Source organism: Pan troglodytes, chromosome 8 (assembly GCF_028858775.2).
Source record: "Pan troglodytes isolate AG18354 chromosome 8, NHGRI_mPanTro3-v2.0_pri, whole genome shotgun sequence".
Lineage (NCBI taxonomy): Eukaryota > Metazoa > Chordata > Mammalia > Primates > Hominidae > Pan > Pan troglodytes.
The window spans coordinates 22,525,063-22,540,280 of NC_072406.2; the positions used below are offsets into that span (position 1 = coordinate 22,525,063).

Here is a 15,218-nt window from a genome sequence, read left to right on the forward strand (position 1 = left end):
ATTTTTGGATCCCTGAAAACTTTGCTATATTGTCTTCTAGCTGAAAAAGTTGCTGTGAAGAGGTCTGAGGTCTGAGGGACATTTGCCCTCTTGTAAATAGCTTAATGCCTGATTTTTTTTTCTGTAATATGTCATTTTAAGCAGCAAATGTAGAATCTTTACTTCAGAAAAATTATGTTCTCATATTCTACTTTGAACAGCATTTACTGTCATTTATTGGCTTCTCTACCTGAAAGATACCAATAATCCCTAATTATTTTCAATATCGAATAGCTTTAGATTTCATTAATATATTTATCCTTTCCCTTTACATTTTCTCAGCATTTTTTCCTATCATTTTAAGCAAAAACTATTAATGAGAACAATTTAACATTGTTCTCCAGAGAAATTATTTTGGTTCTTTATCTACATCATTAGATCAGTAATTTCTCTTTTTATATCATATATCCATTTTATTTTTTGAAATTTTGTTATTGAATTAATTTTTAGTAAGATGCTAAAGTAGGGAATAAAACAAATACAGAAAATTTCTTCCTGTTCATTGAGTTATGTTTTCCCTTAGGTAGGGCCCTTTGTCTATTATATATCTCCTCCTTCCCTCCCTCCCCTTCTCTTTCTTTCTCTTCTTCCTTCCTTTTCTCCTTCTCTTTCTGTTTTTATTTCTTACTGAATTCTTCCCTGTACTTTATTTATGCAAAAACATAATTTATTTTCATCTTGCTCATGCTTGGGGATTTCTTTCCAAAACTTCTATTTGCTCTGATACAATACTGTGACATTTTAAATGTTAATATTTACAACTCTATCTGAGACTTGCTTGTTTTTCCTCTCTGAGCGACAGCTTAATGGTAATTATTTGTGTTCTATCTACACAGCTCTTAGGAGAAGGCCCATATAATTGCTAAAGTGGTATAATTTTTGTTGCTGTTGTTGGAATATTTGCTTCTGTTCTTACTTGGTAAATAGTCAAATTTTCTTTACCAAGATTCACTTTACATAATTGGAGGGCATATATGATTTCATGGAGGGATATCTTCCAAGTTTCTGTTTCATTCGAAATGTGTTGGGCAGCCCTGAAATCCGTTGTGTGACAGAATTCCTGCTTTATTTTTCTTTTCTTCATTTATCCCAACCTTATTCCCAATACTCATTCCCTTACTACTCAGTTGAAAAAAGAAAAAGAAAGGATGCCCAGACAGTTTAAGTTGTTCCAAATTTGGAAATACTTTTATTTCTTCAAAATTTTTCCCAGGAAATATAAAAATGGTTCACAATCAATTCTTACCAGAATATTCCATTTCTTTCCTTGTTTTGTTTGTTTCTTAATTGGTTGGTTGATTTAATTGGCTTTTTGTATTTTTCTTGTTTGTTATTGTTGTTATTGTGATTTATCATGTTTTTCATTCGTCATTGTGGAAAAGAGGTTCTATGACACGGCTTCAGTCGGCCATTTTAACCTGAACATTTCTCTTTATCTCAGCTTGAAATGCACCTCAAAAAAGGAAACCTTATATTGCATAAACCCAGTAAAATTTCTTAGCCTACTCTTCAAGGCAAGCTGATATTTTATATGAAATATTTCAACAGGATTATAGCTAAGGGTGACTTTTTTATATAACAGTAAGCAAAGGAAATAACTTTTTCCATTATTTTTCTCTTGTGGTAATTTCAATATCTCATTTCATTGCATTATAGTTGCCCTTGCAGAGGAGTTTTTATTGTGTTTTGTTTAAATAAAAAAATATTACGTAACTCAGTTATCTCTTCAAGAGTGCAATTTTCAGGATTTGCTTTACAGCCTCACAGACTAATTTTTTTGTTTGATATTATTTTCATTCAAATCTAAGAAATGGGAATTAAAACTCAGACAGAGATATGAGGACTTCTAGATTTCTTCTGCACAAACCAATCAGAGAAAGTAAAACATAATTCTCCTTACTTTTAAAAGGATTTTTTAAAGTGGCCCCTATGTGCAAGGATTATTCTCCTTTCATTTTCCTGTTGAAATTTATTAAAACTATTTTGAACAAAGCTCTTGATATTTTACTATAGGACACATCCCTACATTAATTCTAAGGAAACAGGAAAAAGGCTCTAACAGCCGTTCCCCTTCTTTACCTCAATCTCAGCTCAGTAGGATATTCTGTTGCTTTTCTTTCTATAGTGCACATGATAAAGAGTTTCAGGGTGATTTTAGAAAACCTAACAGCATCTGGAGGTGTCAGTGTTCTTGGTAGCAATTTGGTTTGAAAGGGAATATATACTGAGGTTTGAACCCACTCAAACTTCAGGTAATCCAAGGTTAGAATTAAGTACAATTTTGTTCAGTACAAAGCTCTGGGTAATGAGAGAACAGCAATTTACTTTTCCAATTCACTAAAAGAAATTTTCAAGAAACTTTAAAAGGAAGGGTCAGGTAAGCTTTTAAAACTCAAATGGTTAATCCAAAGTAACTCTTGAACTCTTCAGTTTAGCTAGACTGCAAAAACTGGACCACGTCCTTAAATATAGAAATAATAGACCAAAAGAAGTCAAGAAAAGAGCCTACTGGTCTCAAGGAGTAGACAACTGATGACAAAGTAAGAAAAAAGTTCACTACAGAAGATGTGAAATGGCTACCTTTATAAGGCATACTTAGAACTTTGCAGAATAAACGCTTTTAAAAATATTTTAAATAATTTAAAAAGTATATATCAGGCTGGGCGCGGTGGCTCACACCTGTAATCCCTGCACTTTGGGAGGCCAAGGCGGGCAGATCACGAGGTCAGGAGATCGAGACCATCCTGGCTAACACGGTGAAACCCCGTCTCTACTAAAAATACAAAAAATTAGCCGGGCGTGGTGGTGGGTGCCTGTAGTCTCAGCTACTCGGGAGGCTGAGGCAGGAGACTGGTGTGAACCTGGGAGGCAGAGCTTGCATTGAGCTGAGATTGCATCACTGCACTTCAGCCTGGGAGACAGAGCGAGACTCCGTCTCAAAAAAAAAAAAAAAGTATATATCAAATTTGTTTCTGATTCCAAGGAAAGGTTCTGAAAAAAATATTTGAAAACTCACAAATGGCCTGCCACAGGGAATAGTTCCCACGGTATACGTGTCACTGAATTGGTCCCCATGATTGACCTGCCAGTTCCTGTAGCCACAAAACTCTGAACTTGTGGACAGATCTATGGCAAAGCAGTGATGTTTTTCTATCCTAGCATCAATACATTTAGGTTAAATATCAAGCAACTGTGCATTTTTAATGGATTAAGTCATTCCTGAGGTTATGGTAAGCAATGCGTAAAAAAAGTAGTTATTTCATTATTCACAATTGGCAAATGATGAATACTTCAAAGGAAAGTTTAGTTGGAGTCATTGTATATATAGTATTGATTTTGAATAATAATTCCAAAGAGTGCAGATGACATGAAAATGTGCAAAGTATATAGCACAAGGCAAATGAGGAGAGAATGGATAAAAGTGAAAATGAGAACAGGGAGCACTGATCCAAAAATTGCATTTGAAGTCTGTGTGATGTAAATAGCAAGGCTGCTGTCTTTACATGTTCTGCAGCAGAGAGATGTCACATCTAATTCCCTATTCAAAGTGGCTTCAGTTCACCCAGCAACATTATCAGTAATTACAAGGAGAAAGAATCACTCACATTATGAAAACCCAGGCTCTGGCAAAAAGGCCTCTGTTAGGATCCAACCTGGTTCGTCCTGATGAAGGACCTGTTCCAGAACAAGAAGGGCTCTTTGTGTTTGAATCAGGTCTTTCCTCTCTTGCTGCTATGCGATGGAGAGTGTTCTGCCTAATGCAAATTCACCAGGGTAGCCCAAGAATTAGCAAGAATTCTACATTTATATTGGAACAATCTCTCCAATTGTGCTTTTGAAAAAGCACTACTCATATAGATTCTTGTTGCTTCTAATTTATTCATTTCATTTCTTCAGATATTGTGGGTTAAAAATGTCCCAAATGAAACTGTTACTGACACATAGATAATTTTTCACTTTGTTAAGCAGAATTCTGCTTTTTAGTGCCTGGTTATAGACTAAACACAATTCAATAGTAAGTGCAACTCAACAGATCCGCAGACCCAGTGGGTTTCCTATTACCCTTTGCTTTTCCAGTATGACAAAACCTCGAAGACTGTAGGTTATTTCACAAAGTTTCAAAATTGTGCAAATGCTGCTTCTAGTAACATTTCTCAAGCTCATTTTGCTGCCTTTTGTCTCCCCAAACAGAGCCTCAACTGCTGCACACATATCATAGCACACAGAACTCTTCTGTCTGTGCAATCAGTAGCAGACAGATACTCTAGACTTAGAAGTCTCCAAGAAAAAGACATGTCATTCACTTCTATGTCACCAGCTTCTGGATTAGGATCTGTGTTGCAGTAGGTATCCTCCCCATCCCCCAACACATACATACTCAACAGAAGAAAACAAAAACCCAAAACTAATAATGTATTGAATGAGTTAATGAAGACATGGAAGAGGAGGAAATGAGACTAATTCAGGAAGTCGGGAAAGACATTCTTGAGAGGGTGAAGCTTGAACTAAGATCTGAAAGAAAGTAGGATTTAACTGGGTGAAGGAAAATGAGGAAAAAAACAAAAGATTTTTCCTGTCCATTAAATTAAGACCCCAAAATCCTATTGACAACCTCATAGGGTTTAAGATAGAGCCACTCATCATAGTAGAATGAACTGGGTCATGGTGCCTCCATGCTAACCTGTGGCTGAGGCTACTGACTTTCAGCCCTCCATTCACGAGTACCGGGTCTCTCTTCTTACAACATCACTTTTGTATACTCAATTTCTGATACAGATAGGGTTCTTTCTTCTGCCCTCGAAAAGCCCCGTTGTAACACCACACTTGTCTCTGTGTTACTATCATGAAGTCCTGTTCCATCAAAGTTTCTTCAGCAATCTCAACTTGATTCCCTTTTAGTTTAACCATTTTCTTCATCTCCATGGTAGTTTCCTATGGATATATTCTGTTATTTGCAGGAAGAACTGCAGATATAACTAGGTACCTACTTCTATATATTTTCCCATTTTCAGTCATACAACTGATACAAGTGATATTCCATCACTCTTCTCTGATTACTGGTTTCTTCACTAAACTGTTTTCTGCATTTCCTGGTGAACAATTTTATTGCTTGAACAAAATGCAGAAATTTCTTTTTGTGAAGGCTTTGCCTGGCCTGTTTGGTGGGGCTTGGGTTATTTGATAGGCTGTGGATCCTGAACACATATTCTCCCTCCATGGGTAAGACCAGAGTTTGCAGGAACACCTTGCTTTTTCTGTCCTCTTGCTAAGAATAAGCTACCATTGCCTTTGAGCAGCCGCCATACACAATAACCATCACCAAAGACTGCAGGGCACCATACATTCACATCCACTCCTGGAGTTTTGGGAGGATGGAGGTTCTGCTAAAATGGCACATTCATGTGGAAATATAATCCCACAGATAAAGAATAAAAGAGGTAGAAGGAAGAACAGGTCAGCATGTTTCTTTGACTAGGGAAACTTAAATTCCTAACTTCAGAGACCAGGCTAGCCCAAGATTCATTTCTGGACCTCTTTTACAATGGAAATTCTTCATAACAAGAAAAACTAAAAATCCGATATTTACTATTCAAAAGTGGCCCCTTTTATATTTATTGTGATTATATTAATATTTATGTTTACTTCAGTATATTCAATATATACACATGTATTAAGTGTTTAGAGTGTCGGGGTTAACACACATGTATAAAATGATACATTATCTGACTTCAGAGAATTTACAATCTACATAAGGAGATATAAATCAAATAATTGCACACACATATGAAATTTCAATATGTAATTATGACTGTGTATAAACAGTAGCTTGGTGAGAGAAGAGATAATGATTAACTCAGGAAGAGAGAAAGTAAGTCTTGAGAAAAGGAAGCTGGAACTGAGATCTGAAGGAAAATGAAAATTAACTAAGTGACAAGATATGTTTTGCAGTGTCACCACCCAATTCTCATCCTGAACTGTAGCTCCCACAATTCCCATGTGTAATGGAAGGGATCTGGTGGGAGGTAATTGAATCATGGATCTTTCCCATGCTGGTCTTGTGATAGTGAATAAGTCTCAAGATCTCTGATGGTTTTATAAAGAGCAGTTCCCCTGCACAAGTTCTCTCTCTTTGCCTGCTGCCATCCATGTACGACATGACTTGCTCCTCCTTGCCTTCCATCATGATTGTGAGGCCTGCCCAGCCATGTGGAAGTGTGAGTCCATTAATCCTCTTTCCTTTATAAATTACCTGGTCTTGGGTATGTCTTTATTAGCGGCATGAGAACAGACTAATACAGTAAATTGGTACTGGTAGAGTGGGTACCAATTTACTGCTGCTGTAAAGATACCCAAAAATGTGGAGGTGACTTTGGAACTGGGTAACAGGCAAAGGTTGGAACAGTTTGGACAGCTCAGGAGAATATAAGAAAATGTGGGAAAGTTTGGAACTTCCTAGAGACTTGTTGAATGGCTTTGACCAAAATGTTGATAATGATATGGACAATGAAATCCAGGCTGAGGTGGTCTCAGATAGAGATGAGCAACTTGTTGGTAACTGAAGTAAAGGTGACTGTTGCTGTGTTTTAGCAAAGAGACTGGTGGCATTTTCCCCTGCCCTAGAAACTTGTGGAACTTTGAACTTGAGGGAAATGATTTAGGGTATCTGGTAGAAGAAATTTCTAAGCAAAAAAGCATTCAAAAATGATTTGGGTGCTGTTAAAAGCATTCAGTTTTAAAAGGGAAACAGAAAATAAAAGTTCAGAAATTTGCAGCCTGATGATGTGATAGAAAAACAAAACAAAACACACACCTATTTTCCGAGAAGAATGCAAGCTGACTGCAGAAATTTGCATAAGGAGGAGCCAACTGTTAATCACCAAGACAAAAGAGAAAATGTCTCCAGGGCATGTCACAGGGCTTCACAGCAGCCCCTCCCATCACAGGCCAGGAGGCCTAGGAGAAATAAATGGTTTCACAGGCTGGGCCTAGGGCCCCCCTGCTCTGTACAGCCTGGGGACTTGGTGCCCTGCATCCCAGCCACTTCAGCCATGGCTAAAAAGAGCTAAGGTATAGCTCAGGCTGTTGCTTCAGAGGGTGTGAGCCCCAAGCCTTGGCAACTTCCACATAGTGTTGAGACTGCGGGTGCACAGAAGTCAAGAACTGAGGTTTGGGAACCTCTGCCTAGATTTCAGAGAATGTATGGAAATGCCTAGATGCTCAGGCAGAAGTTTGCTGTAGGGGTGGGGTCCTCATGGAGAACTTCTGCTAGGGCAGTACTGAAAGGAAATGTGGAGTTGGAGCCCCGGCACAGAGTCCCTACTAGGGCACCACCTAGTGGAGCTATGAGAAGAGGGCCTCCATCTTCCAGACCCCAGAATGGTAGATCCACCAACTGCTTCCACTGTGCACCTAGAAAAGCTGCAGACATTCAATGCCAGCCTGTGAAAGCAGCTGGGAGGGAGGCTATACCCTTCAAAACCACAGGGGTAGAGATGCCCAAGGCCATAGGAGCCCATCTCTTGCATCAGTGTGACCTGGATATGAAACATGGAGTCAAAGAATATCACTTTGGAGCTTTGAGATTTGACTGTCCCACTGGATTTCAGACTCTCATAGGACCTTCAGTCCCTTCATTTTGGCCAATTTCCCCTATTTGAAAAGGGTATATTTATCCAATGCCTGTACTTCCATTGTATCTAGGTAGTAACTAGCTTGATTTTGATTTTACAGGCTCATAGGTGGACATGACTTGCCTTGTCTCAGATGAAACTTTGGACTGTGGACTTTTGAGCTAATGTGGAAATTAGTTAAGACTTTGGGGGACTGTTGGGAAGGCATGATTGGTTTTGAAATGTGATGACATCAGATTTGGGAGGGACTGGGGCAGAATGGTATGGTTTGACTGTGTCCCTACCCAAATCTCATCTTTAATTGTACCTCCCACAATTCCCACATGTCAAGGGAGGGACCCAGTGGGAGGTAATTGAATCATGGAGGCGGGACTTTCCCATGCTCTTCTCATGAGAGTGAATAAGCCTCACAAGATCTGATGGTTGTAAAAAGAGGTGTTCCCCTGCACAAGTTCTCTCTCTTTGCCTGCCACCATCCATGTAAGATATGACTTGCTTCTCCTTGCCTTCTGCCATGATTGTGAGGCCTCCCCAGCCATGTGGAACTGTGAGTCCATTAAACCTCTTTCCTTTATAAATTACACAGTCTTGGATATGTCTTTATCAGCAGCATGAGAACAGCCTAATACATGAAGGAAAGATGGAAGAGCATTCAAAGACAGTAGCATGTAGAAAAGCCCTTTGACATCACTGAAAATTGCAATGGAAGGCAGTAATTCCTGGAGAATTAAACTGTCACATAAAACACAGTACTAAATAAAGCCACAGCAGAAATAGAAATATGCATGCAGGGCCTGGCTGTCCCTGTTTAGAAACTTTATCTTAATCCTACAATCACTGGAAGGACGTTAAAGGGATTTTAAGCCTGTGGTTTCCCTCATGGAAAGATACATTGGCTGCTCCCTGTAGAGTGAGTTAATACTTCCCTATATGGCAACATGGTGGACTAGATATTGTAAATATCCTCTAAAGTATGCATAACATTAAAACATAGCTAAATTTACAGAAAGAAATACAAACTCCAGGTTTTAAAAAAGTGAAAAGGGGAAATGAAAATCAGTGTAACAAGCTCACACTGATGATCCACCTTCCTAGAAAGATTTACTGTTCTGTATAACCTATAGGTTGAATTTTAATGACTTATTGGGAGAGAGAGATAGGAGAGTAATTCTCATGTCTTTGTATGATTCAAATAAGAAAATTAAAAGTAACTAGAAAATATGTAAAGAAATAATGAAATGCTCCTTATCAAGTTGTTCTAAACTTCAGATTTTTTATCTTTTAGCTAACCTCTTACTAAAATCAAATGGTTAAGTTATATAAAATAAACACACACACACACTCTGACACTCACATTCACTCACACACACACACAAATATATATTCCTTAGAAATTTACCAAGGATTCACATTGTGAGTGTCCAAGGTTCTGAAAAGAAAGGAGACTCTTTGATGGATGCCCAACATCCCAGGCTAATTCTTCCCTGAAGGCATTTGGTGATTCTTAAGCAGTGCCTAGGGAGCAGCTAAGCACCGTTTATGAGGCAGCATTTCTCACCTCCTCACACTAACTCCAGCTCCATCTTACAGAAGCTGTATTCCAGGAAAGAATAGCTCCCTTTCTTCTCTCAGCCTACACTCATAAGGTGAAGCTCTACCCCAGGAGTGGAAAGCAGAGAACGCTGGACCACAATTACCCTTGCCTCAGCTTACTTAAAGAATGGAGGCCCCACGTCATGAATGGTGAGCCATGAAGCCCAGAGGCTACAGCACCCTGCTTGTAAGGCACAGATGTTATTCTGAGAGAAGATATTATCTGAAATATCCAATTTTCAACAAAAATTATGAAACATGCAATGAAATGAAAAAGTGTAACTTACACAGTGAAATAAAGAATGATAAGCAATAGGAACGGCCTTTGAGCAGCTATTATAAATATGTTAAAAGAACTAAATAAGCCACGTTTAAAGAAGTAAAGAAGATATAATGACAATGTCTCCTCAAATAAAGAATATTAATAAAGAGATAGTTTTTTTTTTTTTTAAAAAAGGGAAATATATAGAACCTCAGAGAAGTATGAGACACCACTAAGTGCATATACATGTAATGGGAATACCAGAAGTATAGAAGTAAGAGAAAGTAGAACAAAAATTATTCAAATACATAACGGATAAGAAAATTAATATACAAATTATTTATTAAAATAATCAAATATTCATTAATTTTAAAATTATTAAAATAAATTTGTATATTAATTATGCATTATTTATTTATTGACTTAAGAAACTCAACTAATTAACTGTAAGCAGAATAAATCCAAAGATACTCACACACAGATATATCCTGATAAAAATGTTGAAGGCCAATGATAAGAAAATCTGAAAAAGAGCAGGAGAAAAATGACTTATGAAAAAGTCAATCCCAGTAAGATTGGTCAATTTCTTATAAGAAACTATGAAGGACAAAATGCAGTGGGATGATATCTTTAAAGGGCTTTAGGAAGAAGGAGTAGAGTGGGGAAGAATTGTCACCTCAGCCCAGAATCTCATACAGCAAATTCTCATTAAAAAGTGAAAAAATAACAGAGATTTCATTGCTATCAAACTAACTTTATAATAAATACTAAATGAAGTTCTTCAGGCTGAACAAGTGATCCTAGAAAGTAATTTGCCTTTGAGCAGCTATTATAAATATGTTAAATATTTAAATGTTAAATAAATATATATTTATACACACATACATGCACACATACACAGACATACACACACATACACAGAGTGCTGGCAAGAGTAATTGTGTAGGTAATTTAAAACACTGTTAGCTACATATTTCTTATCCTTTCTTCTCTTAACTGATTTAAAAAGCAATTCTATAACATGATATGTATATCACTGTGCTGCTGGGCCTATAATCTATAGCTATTTAATACATTTGCCAATAACAGAACAAAGGAGTTGGGTACGAGCAAAGTTGTATTTGAGTAAAGAAATGACATGATATAACTAGAATTCACAGGAACAAATACACAGAACTGGTAACATTTTTCTAATATAAACTGTATAAATATATACTTTCTCTCCTTTCTTCTCTCAACATCTTTAAAAGACCTATAATTATCTAAAGTAAAACTACAATGATGTACTCTATTTATAATATATAGATGTAGCATGCATAAAAATAGCACAGAAAATGCTAAAAAAAAAAATAGAAATAACGCTCATAGGCCTCACTGGAATTAAGTTGGTGTAACTCTGAAGTAGATATTGATAAGAAACTAGAATAAGTCCTAAGAGAAGGAACCTTAGAAAAAGAAAACTTTAAAAAATATAGTGAACAAATTGTTTATAAATTAAAATGTTATTTACACTTAATGCAAAAAAACCAGTAATGGAGTCAGAGGAACATAAGAAGACATGTGATATGTAAAAAAAACAGAATAAAATGACAGATATAAATCCAAATCTATCAATAATAACACTATATTAGATTATAAGATTCTAAATTATGTAGATTAGATTATAATTATCTCTACAATAGATAATTCTGTGAAAATGTCAACAAAATTCATAAAACTTTAGCTAGATTGTCCAATAAAGATGGATAAAAGGCTCAGCTACTAGAATTAGAGATGACAGAAAAAAATGTAACTGCTGACCATGCAAAAATATAAATGATCATAGGAGAATACAATGGACATGAAATGAAATAAAAGATGAAAATTATAGAAATAAAAACTACTAACACTAACTCAAAATGAAATAGAAAATCTGAACACAAAGAAAGATTGAACAGTAATTTTTAAAACTTTCACAATGAAAAATTCAGGCCCAGATCACCTCACTGGTAAATTGTACAACATATTTAAAAAATAGATTCAGAGGTGACTGGGTGTGGTGGCTCACGCCAGTAATCCTCGCACTATGGAGGCTGAGGAGGGCGGATCGCTTGAGGTCCAGAGTTCAAGACCAGCTTGGCCAATACGGTGAAACCCCGTCTCTACTGAAAATACAAAAATTAGCTGGATGTGATGGCACATGCCTGTAATCCCAGCTACTTGGGAAGCTGAGGCATGAGAATCGCTTGAATCCAGGAGGTGGAGGCTGCAGTCAGCAGACACTGAACCACTGCACTCCAGCCTGAGCAACAGAGCAAGACACTGTATTTAAAAAAACAAACAAACAAAAAAAAACTTCAAAAAATAGATTCGGGAGTACTGTGCAGGTTTTTTACGTGGACATACTGCATAATCGTGGGGTTTGGGCTCCAACCCAAATACTGAACATCATATCCACGTTGTACCCAATAGGTAATTTTTCAACCCTTACCCCTCTTCTACTCTCTCCCTTTTCGGAGTCCCCAGTGTCTATTATTTTTCTCTGAATGTTCAAAATTTTATGAAATATTTAAGGAATAATTAATACCAATTCTTCAAAAACTCTTCTAAAAACTAGAAGAGGAAATACTTCCCAATTTATTCTATGAGGCCAGTACTTCCTGGCACCAAAACCAGTACCCCCTTGTTTTTCCTTCTCCTTACAAGAAAAGGAAACCGCAGAGCAGTATTTCATTTGAATATAGGTAGGAAAATCCTCAACAAGAGTCTAGTAAACTAAATGCAAAAATATATATAAGATGAATTACACATGATGAGCAACTGAGATTTCTTCCACGATCACAAGGTTGGTTTAATAACCAAAATCAATTAACATAATAAACCATATCAATAGAATTAGAGACAAAAACTACATGATTATCCATCTTGATATATGCAGAAAAAGCACCTTGAAAAATCCAATATCCTTATGATTAAAAATAATCTCAACAAATTAAATATAAAATGGATTTTTTTAAAAGCTTAAACTCCATCTACAACAAATCCACATGGAACTTCATACTTGGTGGTGAAAGACTTAAGGCTTTGCCCCTAAATCAGGCACGAGACAAGGATGTATGCCCTTGTCATTTATTTTCAATATTTTACTGGAGGTATTAGCCAGGACTATTGGAAAAGAAAAATAAATAAAATTCACCCAACTTGGAAAAATTAAAACTAAAAGTATCTCCATTTGCAGAGAACACGGTATTTTATACAGAAAATCTTAAGGAATCCACTACTATACACTAATATTATATGGTAATAATTTAGCAAGGTTGCAGGGCACAAGGCCAATATACAAAATAATCAAAAGTATTTCCATATACTAGCAATGAATAATCTGAAAATGATAGTAAGAAAATAATTTCATTTATAATAACATCAAAAACTTAAATATTTAGGAAAAGATGTAATAAAAGAAGCAGAAACTTGTACTCTGAAAACTATGAAACACCACAGAAAGAAATTAATGACATCCAGACAAATCTGAATATAAATAAAATGAATTATTTTATATGATATACTGAATACAATATACTGAATTGACACAAGAAAATAGATCTGTAATCGTTAAACTATTTGCATCTGTAATTGAACATATTCCAATGAAAAATGGTCTAGAAATTTTAAAGGTGAGTTCAGTTAAACATCTCAACATTAGAAAAAATATAAGGCCAATCTCATGAAAAATAAAAAAGGGAGTCTTCCATAAAACATGTTGTGACACTAATATAGGTTTTATTCCATGAGCAGAAAAGAACATTTTAAGTCAATTTCAATTATGAGGTTAAATATTAATATAAATTGTAGCAAAACTAAAAATTAGCCAATACAAAGCAGTTAATATAGAGAAAACATGTAATTAAATCTGGTCTATCAAAGTGATTTATTAATTGGTTTCCATTGGAAAATATTTACATGTTATTCACCACCATATAAACACATAAAATAATGTTTAACCTCAAGAATAATTACAGAATTTTAAGCCAGTGATACACCTTCATAAGCAAGAGTTAGTAAGACTGAAAACTAACAAATTTAAGTTATGAAAAAATGAGAACCCATATACTTACAGTGGAAGTATAAATTAGTACAACCTCAATAATCTTTTAGTTAAATATGGTTTAAAGATATGCATATTTTGTGGCCCAAGCAATTTTTCCCCTAAATCTATGCTACCAGAGAAACTCCTGCAAACCAATACTAGAGATGTGTTTAAGGGATGTTATTAGTAGCTTCAACTATAATAGCAAAAGAGTGAAACAAACTAGGTGTTCACCAACTAGGGGAATAAATTAATAAACTGTGATATATAGAAATACTTTAATAATGTACAGTAATCATTATAACATACAGCAATCACAAACTAGAAAGATACAGGTTTTTCCAGTTACTATGGTTTCAGAACATATTTCTATAATACTTAGTGATGTAAAACAACCATTTATCATGCTCTTGGTTTTAATGTGTCAGAATTTAAACAAAGCATGGGGGATATGGTTGATCTCTTCTCTACTTCGTCTGAAGCCTTAGTTGGAAGACTAGAGGGCTGGGGACCATTATCATCCACAGGCATGCTCACTTACAAGGCCACCAAGGCTGGCTGTCAGCTGATACCTCGGTTACTCTCCATTAGGCCTCTTCATGTAGTCTTGTCACACCACCTACTTTGGTTTCCTCATTTCGCAGTGGCTGGTTTCCCTTAAGCAACCATCCCAATATTGAGGGCAGAATGATTTACTTCAGAAATCACAAAGCATCATTTCTGCTGTACTCTTTTAGTAAGAGCAATCCAAAGTTCCCCACCCAGATTCAGGAGGAGGGGACCCCCAGACATCTCTCAAGAGGAGTATCAAAGTCACATGGTAAGAAGAGCACATAAGATGGAAAAGACAGTCACAGCCATTTAGGAAAACAAAATCTGCCAAACATCTTAATTGGCACAAAAACAATTTTGAGTGGAAAAAGTAATTTACAGCACAGTATAATTCCACTTATGTAGAGGGTTTAAATATAGCATATATACATATGTATGCATATATTTAAACATGCCCACATATATTTAAAGGAAAAAAGGAATGCAATAAAAATGATCAACAAGAAATCAAAGAAGATATTATCTTTGGGAATGTGGGAGGGAGAAATATGCAATTGCGAAGGAATATACAAGAAACCCATCATAATATGCAAATGTTTCATTTCTTAAGTTAGGTTTCATGGGCATTCATTATAGCATATTATTATATGTGGGGGATAAACTCCAAAGGAATTTGAATTTAGTTAGCTATGAGGTATTATGGAAAGGGAAATGCCAAGGATGCATTCTAGGTGTAGCACTTAGAGAGGTGATTACACAGTAATGTCCTGCACACACAAAAAAGATAGATATTCAATTGGAGGAAAAGAAAAATGCCCATAGCAAATATCGAGGTAGACATAGATAGAAGAACAGAGAGACATATACAGACACAGACATTGGCGTAGTTCATCAACTAAAGCCCTTGGATCAGTCTTTACAGGCAATATGATCCTACAAAGAAATCACCAAATTTCTGGAAGTTATCCTGAGACTTAAAATGCTTGTAGTTCAATAATATCATGTGATCATCAAGGTGACACTGCAAAATTTCTGCTCTGATGAGTGTTCGAAGAAATAGAAAGGGCTGATCATT

The 15,218-nt window shown here is 36.0% G+C and overlaps 1 long non-coding RNA gene across 3 annotated transcripts in view; it reads right to left on the reverse strand.

Moving 5' to 3' along the window:
* LOC107966900 (uncharacterized) overlaps positions 1-15,218 on the reverse strand; it is a 570,559-nt gene that overhangs the window by 366,441 nt on the left and 188,900 nt on the right. For all 3 annotated transcript variants that reach the window (XR_008537673.2, XR_008537675.2, XR_008537674.2), the window contains exon 4: positions 10,001-10,048. This is a non-coding gene — a long non-coding RNA (uncharacterized LOC107966900). The remainder of the gene's footprint in view (positions 1-10,000; positions 10,049-15,218) is intronic.